Source organism: Podarcis tiliguerta (genome assembly GCF_965153285.1).
Source record: "Podarcis tiliguerta genome assembly, chromosome: 8".
NCBI classification, from domain to species: Eukaryota; Metazoa; Chordata; class Lepidosauria; order Squamata; family Lacertidae; genus Podarcis; species Podarcis tiliguerta.
In genome coordinates this window covers 49477033-49493092 of record NC_139541.1, presented here as the reverse complement: position 1 = coordinate 49493092, position 16060 = coordinate 49477033, and the positions used below count along the sequence as shown (strand labels likewise).

Below are 16060 nucleotides of genomic sequence, written 5' to 3'. Positions count from 1 at the left end.
TCTGAGGGATTCTTCTGAATTCACAACACTCAAAGCCTGGTTTATATGTGGCTTCATTTCATGTGTCAAGAAGGGGTGAGGAACATGTGCCCCCTCCAATGATACTCAACTACAATGCCCAGTATCCTGATCATTGGTCATGCTTGCTGAGGATGATGGGAATTGGAGTTCAGCAATATCCCCACCCCTTCGCATAAAGTGTAGCCAGACTCTCAGAGCATGAACTGTGAGACAAGAGAGCCTTACTTCTGCCATGAAGTCACTACAGGAACATAAGAACAAAAGGAAAGTCCTGTTGGAGTAGGCCAAAGGCCCATATGGTCCTCCATCCTGGTCTTACAGTGACCAACCAGATCCGATGGGAAACCTATAAGCAGGATGTTAGTACAACAGCACTCTCCCACCTGAGTGATATTCAGGAGCATACTGCCTCCAACATACAAAGAGGCATACAAATAAAATGAATGAATGAATGAAAAGTGAAGGCAGAATATGAATGCAACCAGTGGTAACTGAGGCAGACTTGTTGCCCTTCTTTGCAGCTTGTGGTGATGGCGGCAACATTAGGGGGCATTTTCAGTCCTCTAGGCAGAACGCCAATGTCTCAGTATCTCCCCCTCTGCCCGTTTGAAGGAACAGGTTACCCAAACCTGACTGTGCAGGCACCCCAAACCGAACCTGTTCCTTCACTTTCAAAATAAACCAGCCAGTCTTGCTCAGGTGAAGCTCAGCCTGGCTACTGGGAATAGGCATGCCACAAAATAACAAGAGGACAAGAACCTGCACCACGACAACTCATCAGCAATTTTCATTTATGGGAATAAGCAAACACATTGCAGATGGCAATCACATGTTGGCACAAACAGCAGGTGGTGCCTGGGCCTGCAGAAACTCTGGAGGGAATTAAGCAAAACAAATAAAACTGTGTACAAGATGGGTTTTGGTTTTTTTAAAGGGGGAGGCGCAGAGACCGTGAACACTGCAACAGCTCGAGAATGCACAGAGCAGGAGGACAAGGAGTGTAGCTTAGGATGAGCCCCAAGGGTCAGACAGAGAGACTGGAAGGCTGTATTTGGGCCCAGAGCTTAAAGTTCCCCACTCCTAGCATATGCACTAAAAGGATGGGATAGAAATGTCTCTATGCCTAGATAAAATAAAATACACATCCATTCACATAGCTAGAAAGCAGAGTTCTGCTAACTATATTCAGAACACCAGGGCATCTTGGATAGCTGTTCCTTCTTCCCAATAACAAATCAAACAAATGAATCTTGGATGCCTTCAAAAGACAAATTCAGGGAGGTAAAGCCTATCAATGGCTACTGTTCTACCTCCACCATCAGAGGCAATGCACCTTCAAATCCTAGTTTTGGGGAACTGCAGGTGGGGAGTAGCACTCAAGTCCTGTTTACGGGCTTCGCATAGGGGCATCTAGTGGGGAACTGTGAGAACAGGACGCTGGACTAGATGGGCCTTTGGCCTGATTGAGGAGAGCTCTTGTTTTCTTTCGTTGTAAAGTTAAGTGGAGTCTTTTTTAAAAAATAAAAATAAAAATACAGTTGTTGTTTTTAAAAAAACCATATTTGGTCAAAATGGCCACTTTCTTGCATAAGGAAGTATACCACCGAATCTGTAGAACTGCAAATTTTGTCTGGGTTTGGGATCATGCATTGTTGTTGGCAATGCAAATTCAGCAGGTTTGCATCAAAATGTGAACTGAATTAACACTGTCTCCTGTTTCTAACGGTGCACACGGAAAACTGTAAGAACATGTGTGTGTGTGTGTGTGTGTGTGTGTGTGTGTGTGTAGGTGTGTGAGAGAGCTAGAGAGATACTGGCAGTATAACATAATTCCTCTTGCTGATTTGTGGATGCAATTGCACAGTTCAGCATTCAGCTGCCGTTCACTGTGCCCACAAAATTACACCCACAATTGATTGTGAGTGCAAAAAATTGAGGCTGTTTAAGTAATAAATGATTCCTGGTATTCCCTTGTCAGACAGCTGCCTTTGTTTTGAGTCACTCCTCAGAACTCACTGTTCTAATACATCAAGGACTTCTCTATACTGGCTGTGGGGAACCTTTGGCCCTCCAGATGTTGCTGAATTGCAACTCCCGTCATCACTGGCCATTGGTCATGCTTGCTGGGCTGATGGGAGCTGTAGTTGAGCAGCATCTGGAGGACCAAAGGTGTGTGGGAGAGAGAGTGTGCATACAGGTATAGGGATGTAGGTTAAAGGGGCCTTGTCTGCATCATGCCAGGACACATTCTACTACCACAGGTAGGAGAGAACACTGGCCAAATTCATTCCCAGAAAACAACAAATTCATGAAGTATAGCGCTGCCAATGGCTACTAGTCATGGCGGCCATGTTTTATCTCCATTGTCAGGGGTCGTATGTCCCTGAATACCAGCTGCTGAGAATCTCAAGTGTGGGGGGTGCTGTTGTGCTCTGGTCCTGCCTGAAAGCTTCCCACAGGGATCTAGTTGGTCACTGCGAGGACACGATGCTAGATGGGTCACTGGCCTGATCCAGCAGGCTCTCCTTATAAGCAGGGTTTAGTGGTTTCAATTCCCTGGTGGCAAAGCTGTCTCAGATTGTAGCCTGTTTACTCTGTTCCATAGAACAGTATGTCAGCATACTGCTGTCATACGTCCCTCTGTTATGATGCAAGAGCTGCATTTGCCAGCCTGGCACCTTCCAGATGTTTTCGACTACATACTAGCTGTGGCTGGTGGGAGCTGAAGCCAAAAGCCTCTGGAGGGTTGGTGAAAGTTTTGTTAAAGTTTGACTGAACCCTGAGACAATACAAGGTATGGTGAAGTTGATTCTTCTGCTTTCCAAATTTCTGCATGTTATATTAAATGTTTTCTCTCTCTAAACCTAGGGATCTCCACCTCCCATTTCCATGAGAGCATGGTCTAATTGCAACATACTGTACTGCAGCATCAATGGAAATGGGGCATGTGTATTAGGATTAAAGTGGTGGTGTAGGGGGAGTGGAACTGATGTAGCTGCAAGCAAAATATTTAATGTAACATGTAGCTAGGCCCTGTGATATGCAATGTGCATGTCTTGTTCAACCTGGCAAAAAGCTCTCTCCTCCCACATCCCAAGCTCAGCTCTTACAAAGCTTACCCTAGCTTTATTGCTGATAACAATGGCTGCAGCATGTCTTGGCTGAGATATTTTGGGCAGGGAAAGTTACAAATGAAATGATAAAAAAGCCACGTGGTTGTCAATATCGACTATAACACTATCACTTGTCGTATCAGTAAGCCCCATCCTTTCCATGAGCTTCAGCTTCTGTGATATCACAGAATGTCCACAAATATCCCACCTGCTCAAAGAGAAGTCTGACACAGGAGCTGTGTTCAGATGGCTACCTAAACACGGGGATGGGGGCAATGGCACACAAGCCCTGCCCCTAACATTCCTTGTTAGCCCTGGTCATACAATGTTGAGTTGGGAATGCCCGCAATGCATCAATGATCACCTGCAGGGTTCTACTTGTGTTTGAGTAACAGCCCTTCATAGATCTTCCTCATGAAACATGGGAATATTGGGGTCTGAGTGAGCAGGGCCAACCCAAATAGGGGTGGTTGTGTGCATGCCCCCCCCCCACTTTTAAATATCACATGATCAAATGTTGGGTTTGTGGAAGCAGAGGATCAGTCGGGCTTGTCAAAGGGAAACCTCACACGTGGCCTATAAGGCAGGGCTAGCCAGCATGTTGCCCTCCAGATGTTGATGAACTGCAACTCCCATTATCCCTGCCTGTCAGCTATGCTGAGTGGTGGGTTCTGATAACATCTGGAGGGCATCCCCTTGGCTATGCCATACCTTAAGGGTAAGGAGAGCTTGCGTGCTGTTGGAGGAGAATCCAAAGAGCTGTTGGAAGGCTGCATTCCTTAGTTCTGTGGAAGAGTTCGCTACAGGTTTCAAGAAATGCAAACATTAAAATTTATCCAGCTGTCAAATGCATGCTTAGCAGGGTTTAAAAGAGTGAATTTCACAATCGCAATCTGCCTACTGACAGCCTCATCTGCATTCCCTTGGTGTGCACCCGCGACCACATCAAGTGCTACCAGCAGTAGCGTCCCAATCCTTGCTTATTATTACATTGGCTCATGGTGCAGAATACTTGTAGCCAGGGCTGGGTGGGTGGTGGGAAGACTCAGCTGTATCCCATTGTCTCTTAATGGGCACTGTTTCAAGCAGCACGTGATCAGCTGCTCTGTTCTGACCACAGAGCCTTTGTTAATGCCCATGATACAAATGGCCAAAGGGCCCAGCTGTCTTTTTCAGAGCCCAGGGGATGGACCCTTAGAAACATAATCTTGGGTTTTGTAACATATTCAAATCTGAAGCTGATTCACAAACCCCAGAAATCAGAATATATAAGATGCTGCTGAGAAAGAACCAGATATCTGCTCAGCAGCGGACTGAGGCCAATGGCCCATCTAGGCCAGCATCCTGGTCTCACAGTGGCCAACTGGATGCCTGTGGGAATCCTGCAAGCATTCTCCCCTCCTATGACTCCCAGCAGCTGGTGTTCAGAGGCATGATGCCTCAAGAGTGGAGGCACCAGAAAGGCTGCAATAAAACATTTCAAACAGTTCAGATACTGGTACATCTTGAAATGGAAGGGAAACAACAACAACCGCTCATCCTTAAAAACAACCCATAATGGCCCAAGAAGCCACCACATGGGTTCCACATGGTCACAGTAATACTCAATCTCCATGTCATAACAGTTTTCATCTCATCAAGATCCCAGAGAGAAAACCAGACATGTATGAATTGCCAGCTTTGCACAGTTTCCTGAGGGCTAGGGGTAATAACATGAAAAGGAAAGCATATTGATCAGCTCAGGATTTTTTTAAGGGGTGTGTGCAGGGCTTGACAAGTCATAAAATGATGCCTATCTTAGACCAGCAACCATTGAGACCCCAACTCCCCCTCCCCTAAAGACCTGGCACTCAAGTACAGCCTGAGCTGCCCAGAGAACTTTTCATTATGGGATGGTCTACATACAATATCAATCCACATATTGATGTATCCACATATTGATCTGAGCAACCCTAATCTCTGAGTGGCAAGAGACTCCAGGGATACTTGCCTTTTCTCAGGGTTTGGTTTCCTTGGGATGAAGGTCCATGGAGGCTGTGGGATCTTTATTTACACATATATACAACCCGAGTGTAGGATGAAGGGGCTCAGAGCATGAAAATCATGCTTCCCTATTAGGTTTCCAGGGAAGCTCCAAGCCACAGCTTTGGGTCTGGCACAGAGCAAGGCATGCCTCTGCTTCTCCAGATTCCAGCATCAGCCAAAACCTCTACTTCTCCCTCTCCCTCTCTCTCCCACACAGACCACCTTGGCCTATTGTTTTCCACCCTTGTATGATATGGCATCTAGTCAGGTGAGATGCAGATTTTATGCAAACCTACCCTCTTATTTGGTGATGTGTTTAGAGATTCATGCATTTCTTCATAACAAGTACACCACTAAGGGCCTTGAACTTAGTGCTACATTGAATTCCTTCCAAAATCTCTGTAGCTTTTAATATTTCTTACAAGCCCCACATCAACACCTGATTCGGCAGTTGCCATTAAGTTTCCTAACAGTGTCCCTGAACACCATTACGCCAGAGGCACTTTCAAATTGACTGGATGCTGGATACTTTATGGAGGGCTCCGTCAAACCTGGATCTGGTCCTGATTTCTGAAAGTTCTTTATAATTTAACCCGTGACTCTCATGGCCCTAGACCAGCCTTCCCCAGTTGCCTGCCCTCTGGATGTTTTGAGCTACAATTCCCATCATCCTTGATTATTAAAATCATGTACCCATTGGTGGGAACCAGGCTGGGGAAAGCTGGTTTAGAACCATGAAAGAGGAAGACAGGGTTGGTGCAAGGCATTTAAAAGTTCAATTGCACTGGCCACCACTCGCATGTTACATGTTACATCAGACTTCTGATGCAATGTTAACAATAAAAACTGTTTTGAACTGCTAGAAAGTTTTTAGCAGGGATAAAACGCCTCCAGTCACAGAAGCCTCACCTGCTCCTATTTTAAAAATTAACCGCAGACTTAGGCAAATGGCTGGCACAACCTCTCCAGCAACAGGGCTTTCAAAGTTAGCAAAAGGTGAAAGGTTGCACATCCAAAATTCTGCCTCTGTGTGCACAGAGATAATTATATTGTATCAACCTTTGCCAAACGGGTGCCCTCCAGCTGTTCTAGACAACAGCTCTCATCAGCCCCAACTCAGGCTGGGTTGGAGAAAGCGGAGTCACGCCATCTGCTCTGCATTCACGATCCAGATTGCAAGAAATGCATAGTTAGGGGTGCCGCTTTGCCAGGAGGTTGAAGGAGGGGGCAGAAGACAGAGAAAGGAGGAGAGCTGGCTAGAGAGCTAAAACGTGGATTAGAAAAACAGAGCAGGACTGGATTGTTAAGCGGGAGGGTATAATGCAGTGCTGTTTTGAGAGGCAGAAAAGAGAAGAGGCCTAGCAGGAAGAGCACCTCCTTCTCCCACAAAAATGCATTGAAGGTCTTTCCTTTTCATGGTTTCTTAGCTTTCTTCTCTGTCATGCCTGCCTTTCCTTCCTGCCTGATGCCACACCCTGACAGCCCTGGGTGGCTCTGGGTCACTCATCCCAACTTGTAGTGATCAGGGGCTATCTCACCCTGACTCCAATTAAATGTAGACCTCCCCCCCCCTTCCAGGTCCAATTTGGCTCAGGATATGGGCCTTGGATGAATCTGGTCTACAGCTCTAGATTTCAGTAAGTTTTACCCCATGTAGCTGAGCTGAAGCTGCTCTGCCTGGTGGAAAATTTCATCATAATGAACATTATATTACTGTAGCTCAGACATTGCTAGCTGCTGTCCTCTTGCTGTTTTGAACTACAAATCTTACCAGCCCCACCGAATCTGGCTATGCAGGAAGGAACCAGGTTAGGGATGGCTGTGGTAGTTAGGTAAAGGTGAAGGGACCCCTGACAATTAAGCCCAGTCATGAACGACTCTGGGGTTGCGGCACTCATCTTGCTTTACTGGCCGAAGGAGCCGATGTTTGTCCACAGACAGTTTTTCCGGGTCATGTGGCCAGCATGACTAAGCCGCTTCTGGTGAAACCAGAGCAGTGCACGGAAACGCTGTTTACCTTCCCAGAGCGGTACCTATTTATCTACTTGCACTTGATGTGCTTTCGAACTGCTAGGCTGGCAGGAGATGGGACCGAACAACGGGAGCTCACCCCACCGCAGGGATTCTAACCGCCAATCTTTCAATCAGAAAGCCCAAGAGGCACAGTGGTTTAACCCACAGTGCCACCCGTGTCCCTCGCTGTGGTAGTTACTTGCTCATTTACCTGCAGCTCAGAATCCAGAGTCCTGAACATGCAAAGATGTTTTGCTGTTGGGATGCAAAAGTCAGGAATCACCTCTTGACAGTAGCTTTGTCCTCTGGGAAGGTGAGCACCCAAATATAATTTAGCAATGTCACATATTTTGAGAAGGTGCCTACCTAAGCATAAATTGGTCAAAGGGTGTGCCCTTGGAAGGACAACACCTTCAGTGTCAATCAAAGAGAAGACACTTTGGTAGTTTTGTATCAGAAAAGCAACTGCTCTTCCAAAATAGGGAAATGATACTTCTCTTTGGTAAAGGGACCAAGTGTCTTATCAGGAGAGCAATTCCTGGAATTCTACAGATTAGAGATGTACAAAAATTTCCTCTCTGGAAGCAATATACTAAGATATACTAATGTTCTAATCACTGTGCCAGTATGGATCCTTCTCCCATGGAGACCTCTGACTACTACTACTAGTACTATTATTTAAATTTCTATTCCACCCTTCCTCCTAAAGGAGCCTAGGGCAGCAAATATCAAAATATTAAAAAGATACATTTTTAAGAAAATGGAGTTAAATCATTAAAAAAAACCTATTAGAAAGCATCTAGAAACATTTAAAAATAAAACCTCTACAAACAATTGCAAAACAAATGCACATTGTAGCCCATATTATAACTATAGCCCAACCTCAAACAGCACAGAGGGAAGCAGATATTCCTGTTTGCAGCAAATGGATCTGTGTCTTGGCATGTGCAATTACACTAGTACCTTAGTACTTGAAGAAGCTTGGCTCCCAAACAAATCGGCTCCCGAATGCCGCAAACCTGGAAGCAAGTGTTCTGGTTTGCGAACGTTTTTTGGAAGCCAAGCGTCCAATGCAGCTTCTGCTCGCATGCAGAAAGCTCCTGCAGCCAATCGGAAGCCGCGCCTTGGTTTCTGAATGGTTTCGGGAGTCGAACGGACTCCCGGAATGGATTAAGTTCGACAACCAAGGTACCACTGTAGTACATGCAAGCATTTAAAAGCAGTGCTTTCCCCCCAGGGGGTACTCAAGAGTACGCAGTACCGGCATATCTCTCTCTCTCTCTCTCTCTCTCTCTCTCTCTCTCTCTCGGTTAAAAAGTGGGACACTTACTGTAATAATTTCACGGTGAGTACCTGCACCTATTTTTCTAAGAAAAAAGCACTGTTTAAAAGTTAATAACAGGTACAGTCATGAACAGGACGCGGGTGGCGCTGTGGGTAAAACCTCAGTGCCTAGGACTTGCCGATTGTATGGTCGGCGGTTCGAATCCCCGCGGCGGGGTGAGCTCCTGTCTTTCGGTCCCAGCTCCTGCCTACCTAGCAGTTCGAAAGCACCCTTAAGTGCAAGTAGATAAATAGGTACCGCTTTATAGCGGGAAGGTAAACGGCGTTTCCGTGTTCTGCGCTGGTGCTGGCTCACCAGAGCAGCTTCGTCACGCTGACCATGTGACCCGGAAGTGTCTCCGGACAGTGCTGGCTCCTGGCCTCTAGAGTGAGATGAGCGCACAACCCTAGAGTCGGACACGACTGGCCCGTAGGGGCAGGGGTACCTTTACCTTTACAGTCATGAAAGCCCAAAGTATTTCCCACCTTGGCTCCTGCCCTTCTCGTCTATTTTAATCAGAATCTGTTATTGTTATTTTTAAAAAGTAGGAGTACCACTAAACTACAGCTAGCCCTTACTCTCTAAAACAGCATCACAAATCCTTTTAAGGCCAACAGGATTGCACCCAACCAAACAGGTTCACAGAGAAACAAGAGTGAAGTATCGGCCTAATGATGGCTGAGCATGCTCAGTGGCCAGAGACAGCTGAGTATCTGCAGTAGAATTGGGCGACTGGGAAATTGGGGGGGGGGTAGCTAGAGGAACAGAAGTGGAGGAAGGCAAGTCTGGCTGGCTGGCACACACAACAGGAACATGCTACACTGCAACTTTCTTGTTGCAGTTTCCCACTTGAACAGGATTCAAGTGGTTAAAATATAGAAGTGGAGGCAAGGAGATATTCAAATTCCACAACGGCTATAGGCAAGAGTCCAGATTCTGAACAATCACTGGAAGTAAGTTCACAGTATTTCAAAACAGGACCTACTGAACACAGCAACCTGCCCCAGCCTGGTGCCCTCGAGATGTGTGGGGCTGATGGTGATTGTGTTCCGAAACATTTGGAGGGCACCAGGTTAGGGAGGCTGAATATAGGGTCTATCAGGGTCACTAAAGGTAAAGGGGACCCCTGACCATTAGGTCCAGTCGTGACTGACTCTGGGGTTGCAGTGCTCATCTCACTTTATTGGCCGAGGGAGCTGGTGTGCAGCTTCCAGGTCATGTGGCCAGCATGACTAAGCTGCTTCTGGCGAAGCAGAGCAGCACACGGAAACGCCGTTTACCTTCCCGCCGGAGTGGTTCCTATTTATCTACTTGCACTGCTGCATTTATTTACTTATATTTATTTATGGGGGTATTTATAAACCACCTACTTGTAAGAAAAAATATCACAGCAGTCAACACCGGAAACACAATCCTAACCATTAAAACATCATGGAATCATAAAATACAGGGTCAAATGGCCAACAGTTAATTGAGTCTCTAAAAAGGCTTGACAAAACAGAAGCCTTTTCATCATGAGTCAATTTCCTTGCAATGCTCCAGCGGTCCACACTGCATGCCTCACAGGGCAGATATCTCCTTCAGCAAGAAGTCCTGTTAACTTCCCTAGAGCACTTTGAAGTCCATAAAGCCCACTTAGTGGTTAAAAGGTCTTTAATTCCATGAGCCATTATGCAAAGGTCCTACATGGTGCACTCATTCCAAAGTCACCTATATCAATTCCAGAGGTTGAAATTTTTTGCAGAGACCGAGACAGCTGCAGATTCCACCAGCTGCCTGCCAGACTTCAGGCTCTGCGTGTCCTGGGCTACTCAAGGAGCCTTTACCCTCTTTGCTTATTTAATGCAACAGATCACATAGGCTGATGCCAAAATTGGCCAATCCATCTCCAAAATGTCGTTGCATCTCCCCATTCCCAATTTTTGTGTCCCGCTCAAGTTGATAAAATTACCCTCTCATTCTCCCACAGAGAAAGCAAATCTCATGGGGGGGGGGGTGGTCTCTGCAAGGTAAACATTGGGCTAATACGAATCTTAGCAAAACTGTACTTAATCGGATAAGCCTTCTTGGATTATCTGCCGCTATCACCTCTTCCTAGACAGCCATTAATCACCAGCTGATGCCTGGCACCCTTAACTTCCATCCTTTATATATAAACTTGACCAATTGAATCAGCACATATTTGGATCAAGGACAGAAACAAAGGAACGGAACCCTGTGGGGCTGGTTTCCTTTGACTGGCAGAGAAATTAAGATCAACTGCATGTCAATCAAGAATTCCAAAATGCATATTAGGAGGAGAGTACCTTTAGATAGGGTCAAACAAAAATGTTACAAAATAGGGTGCACATTTTTGCATTCTCCATAACTCTTCATCCAAGGAACATTAGCCAATGCCGCCACCCCTGAGGCTCTGTTGATAAGTGTTCCAGAGAAATCAAAAGACTACATATGATTTCATGACATTTGGCTGTCCTAATACATTTTGTTGGCCATAATTACAAAAAAAAAAAAAAAAAAAAATCCCACCTGGACTTGGGCTGTCAATTATTCAGTCTCCTTGAGTGCATGAGATGTTTTAATCCTGCTTCTTTAAAGAATAGAATGGTCTTTTAGATTTTAATGTAGTGGTTTTGTTTTGTTTTGTTTATTGTAAGTTGCTTTGAGTTACATTTGTAACTCGACTAATAAGTTAATTAACAATATAAAAATTAATTAATAAGTTAATTAATAATATAATAACTTGTGTGACATGGAATATTTTAACCCAGGTATTTCAGCCAACAATTTCATTTTTCCAGTTCCAGAAGAGCAGTCCTATTAGTTTGGTTGCTATACAAAAAGAAAGAAAGAAAAATTAAAATAAAAAAGAGTCCCATGGTGCCTGAAGACTAACATAATTGTTATGGCAAAAGACTCATTCATGTTTTTAATAGTCAATGGCAGCAATTTTCGAAAGCAACTGGAACCAATGGGGCTCCCAACTTTGTAGAGTTCTCTTTCCAATATTAAGAAAAGACATGGAATATTTAGGAACAACACAGGAAGATAGGAGTCAGAGCAGTGGCCCATTTAGCTTAGATTGCGCATACCACCTGGCAATGGCTCTTCGGGGCTAGGTAGGACTTGGTTCACATTTTAATATAAGACAAACTGAATTTATTCCTCACTCCTACAGACAGCACAGTGTAGACTTTGCTATCTGTGCAAATCTAAAGAACACACCTGAACACGGATTCATACAGGAAGCTGCTTTTTGCAGAAGCAAACCATTGGGTCCCTCTAACTCAGTACTGTCCACACTGAAGGCTCATTACCTTTGCCCCACGCTTTCTAGGCACAAGGCCGTGCTTTGAAGCTGACCTTTAAAGCCACACTTTGACTTCCGAGCATTTGTTTGGTTTTGCACCGTCACTTTCCCTGCCTGCATGAACTCGCTTTTAACTGCTGAATCGGAGCAAATGGCAATCCAGGGAAAACCTGAATTGCTGTTGGTTTCAATTCAGCGTTAAAGAGTGGATCTTCCTAGGGAAAGCAGTGGGACAAAAATTAAAAAAAGAAGCGCTAGGACACGGACCAAGAAAGCGCAGACTTGTGCCTAGAAAGTGTGGGGCAAATGATAAGTCAGTGTGGACAGTACTAAATTAGATAGCAGAGGTTCTCCAGGGTTTCAGAAAGGGATATGTCCCAGCCCCATCTGGAGATGCCCAGGATTGAACCTGCGACCTTCTGCATGCAAAGTAGGTGCTCTAGCACTGCACTATGGTCCATTTTCTGATGCTATGCCTTTTGTTGCAGTTGCAGAAAGGCAACTCTTGCAAGCCATCCATCTTGGCTCAGCACTTGTGAAATGCATCAATTTCATCAGCATGGACCAAGGCAGCCACTGAATGGCGGGTGGGTGATTACTTTTGCTCTGTATTTTGTGTGTATTTCAATTCAGCCACTCAGCTGGCACCTTGCAGTGCCAGCCTGGCATCAACGTGAGAAAAAAGCACAGACTGCATGTGAGAGACCTATCCTCAGTACTAAATCAGAATTGCTGGAAGTCCTTGTTTGAAATGCACGCAGCCCATTGCAGGGAATACCAGGACAGGTGCCACATGCAGAATTCCAGGTGTCAAAACCCCATCCTCAACATGGGAAAGCAGGCACCTAGGAAGCCGACTTAAACTGTGTCAGATGCTTGCTCCATCTAGCTTGCTCTTGACCACACTGACTGGCAGCTGCTCACAGGTTATCAGGCAAGTCCTTTCCCCAGCCATACCTGGAGAAAGGATTGAACCTGGTAGATGTGCTACCATTTAGTCTCCATGCTGAGTATCTCCTGATTTTATCACAGAGGGATCCCTGATGGTATCAAAATGAATTCTACAGTAAGACTCAAAATGGTGGGCCGGTGGGAAGGGGACCAGGAGAGAAGAAAGAAGCAGGCTATATAATTTGCCTGACTTTACCTGTTCCAACATGTAATGGCTACGTTAATGTTTTTATTGCTTTTCTTTTTTTTTTCAAATCAGGCCCTGCCTTTTTGGTCCTTCCGAGACGGTTCCAAACTGCCTCTTCTCAGAGCTGCATTGTGATCTTTACGGTCAGCCCAGAATGGCCCCGTGTGGCATCCTGCATGTGCCAAGGTTTTCCAATGAGGGCAGGCAGGCAAGCATTCCAGGGGGCTGTGTCATGCTGAGAGAACGTCAAGGAGATAAAGTGCAGGCAACCAGGATGGAAGAGGCGAGGCTTCAGAGTTGCATTGTGCACACACCCCTCAGCCTTCAACCTCGATTGGAAGGGAAATGGGAAGAGAAGAGGGAGATGCATTTCCGGGGCTTCAACCCCTCCAGCCCAGAAGCTCATTTCCGGAGTCAAAAAGGGCACAACATCTCCCATCCTTCATCTCCACTTCCCCGTATCTCTGGTTCCCCTTCGCTCGCTCTCCACGTAGCGTTGACACAAAAGTCTGCATTTCTCATCTGGTCTGTTTTGCAGGAGAAGAGGTCAGTAAATAACATCTCAAGGCTCTCTAGAATAAGCAAAAAAGCCTGCAGAAACTAGAGAAGATGTTTTGAAAAACTATCTCTCCTTTTTGCCTCCCTTCTCTGTTCATGTTCAGTTGTGGCCTCCCAGGGCATTGAAAAACATTGGTTCAAAAACCTAATCCCTTTCCCCTGTACATTAAAACAGAAAGTAATACTATACACACCCTGGGTGTACTTGCAGGGGTGACTTTGTTCTCCCCTTTCTGATGCCATCCCATGCTTGTTCTGCTTCCTTATTGTTTGTTAGGCACTCAAGATCAGCCTTTGACAACGTGGTGCCCTCCAAATGTTTCCCACCAGCCCCAGGCCACATGGCCAATGGTCAGGGGTGTAGCATCCTTAGGAGAGCGCCTGTTTAGGGATGGTTGACTAAAGTTGTTAAGCTGGATAACAGCAGAGGAAACTGGCACCCTCTGCAGCCACCTAATTATCCAGAGTAAATGCCACCGGCACGTCTTGCGGAAGTGACTACTCTAAATGGATTATATAGACTGGAAGGGGGTACTTTCTATTGCCTCTCCTGACGAACAATTTCATTGAATGATCCTGAGCCCCAGTATTCTCTATCCACTTTCTTCTTACAATTTTACAATTTGATATATTAAATATTTCATAATTCCCTGTGTTACAAATCTCCATGGTTCAGAGGTCCATCATTTCATGAACTACCATGGAAATCGAAAACTCTATGCGCAGAATGAAGCACTGTACATCCAGCATGATCACAGATTAAGGGCATTTGTGTCATGGATGTCAATAAGAGAGTTAAGCATCTTCCTGTCAGTGGGGCTTCAATGTGCTTAACTTTGGCTGGAGAGCGTCCATTGTGTCGATTTAAATGCATTTGGCTCTACCATTTATACTTATTTGGTAAATTTCCCATTTTATTATGGGTAAGAGGCTTCCTCTTTGACATATATTGCCGTTTTCTATCTATAGAAATCCTGTATTTTTTATTGGGCAATAATTCAATGAAGGTACAGTCCATTCAAAAAAGGTAACAGTCCAGAAACGGTTCCAATGTGTGATGAACAGCTATTCTCATGAGCCTCAGATAAGGAGAGGGGAGTTTAAATAGGGAAAAGGTTACGTTCCCTCCCTTTAATATCTGACACTTTCCAAGACAGTCTTGTGATCTGGGGCAAGGAAAGTGTCCCTAGGAAAGGAAAGCAAAGGAAAGAAATTTGCCGTGGGGAAAAAGGTGGGGGGGGGGGGAGGGGGAAGGTATAAGATGTTGCAACTTTGTAGTGTAGGGGTGGGGAACCTCAGGTGCTCAGCCCCCCCCCCGGCTCTCGGGACTCTCAGAGTCATCCCTTAGGCCACACCCCTCCCTGCTTCACCCCCTGAGTGCTTTTGCCTGGCTGGGATGCTTCCTTGAACTCTGAACATGGCCCTTGCTCGTCTGGATGGAATAAAGAGAGGTGCATGGGTGAGTGTCTGTGGAGACCTGCCTACTGTACAACAGTGAAATTTATATTTGTTGCTCTGCCCCCTTTTGTTTCTGGCCCCACTGACCACTTGCATGTGCCCCTCCCGCTGAAGGTCGCCCAGAAGAGCACTTGGCCCTTGGCCTGAAAAATCTTCCCATCCTCTGATGTGGAGCCAGGAAGGAAAGCGGAAAATAAGAGTCAGAGAGACTCTAAGACACCATGGAACGGGTACTAAGCACAAAAGCTGCAGACACCCCTGCTTAACATTCATTGTCAGCTGTGTGCTAAGCTCTGAAGAGAATACAGACAATGTCCTTCCTCACTCCATTCCCCCACACCAAATCTACAATCTGATGGTCAAACGGCACATGATGGCAACAGGCCCGTTCATTTCCATTCAGAGCCTGCCCTGATCAGTGGGTGGCAGTGAGGAAGAAATTTGACGCACTTCACATTTAAAGGTGAACTTACTTAACTGTCCATTTTATGAAACAATACGCAAACACAGCTTTCCTCTGAAATTCGCACTTTTCCGAATTTTGCTGTGCAGATCTCCAGCCAAGTAACGCTTACAATTCAAGGCACTGGTTTTGTACTATAAAGCCTGAGGACCCCAATATCTCAAGAACCACCTCTCCCCACATCAATTGACCAGGGTCTTGTTTACAAAGATTCACATGTATTAGGAGAAAGCATGGATATGGGGGCAGACCTTCTTCCTCCCCAAAATCAACAGATTGATGTGGAAATGGGTTGAACGTCACTTAAGGTTGGAAAAATGAGAAACAAACAGATTTATCCTTCCCTGGATAGATAGCCCCAGAATTCCCTGCTCCACGAGAATTGATATACCCAATTTTGTCTGCAGTATAGCTAGATCCTTAGAGAGACGTAAAAGTCATTCAGATTTGTCATGGACACATTTCCTTAGATGCTTAGCCCAGTAGACTGACCTGGTGGTCCCCTAGATAGGGCTGGCTTTGGGTTGAACAGAAGCCAAACCTGTCCTTTTGACAGGGAGAGGGCAGAGAGGGGGGGGCATAGGTCCTATCACAGTGTCACCCACCGTGCAAGAGCTCCTAAAAACCCCAGAAGGTC

General features: G+C 45.6%; 1 protein-coding gene and 1 long non-coding RNA gene across 3 annotated transcripts in view; one reads left to right on the top strand and one right to left on the bottom strand.

The window, feature by feature from the left end:
* The window catches only part of GNAO1 (G protein subunit alpha o1), a 165897-nt gene that overhangs the window by 98591 nt on the left and 51246 nt on the right, over positions 1-16060 (bottom strand). The gene's annotated exons all lie outside the window — the stretch shown is intronic.
* On the top strand, positions 2739-14051 carry LOC310683157. Its single transcript, XR_014514307.1, has 3 exons — positions 2739-2815; positions 12295-12393; positions 13017-14051. It is a non-coding gene; the product is annotated as an uncharacterized lncRNA (long non-coding RNA).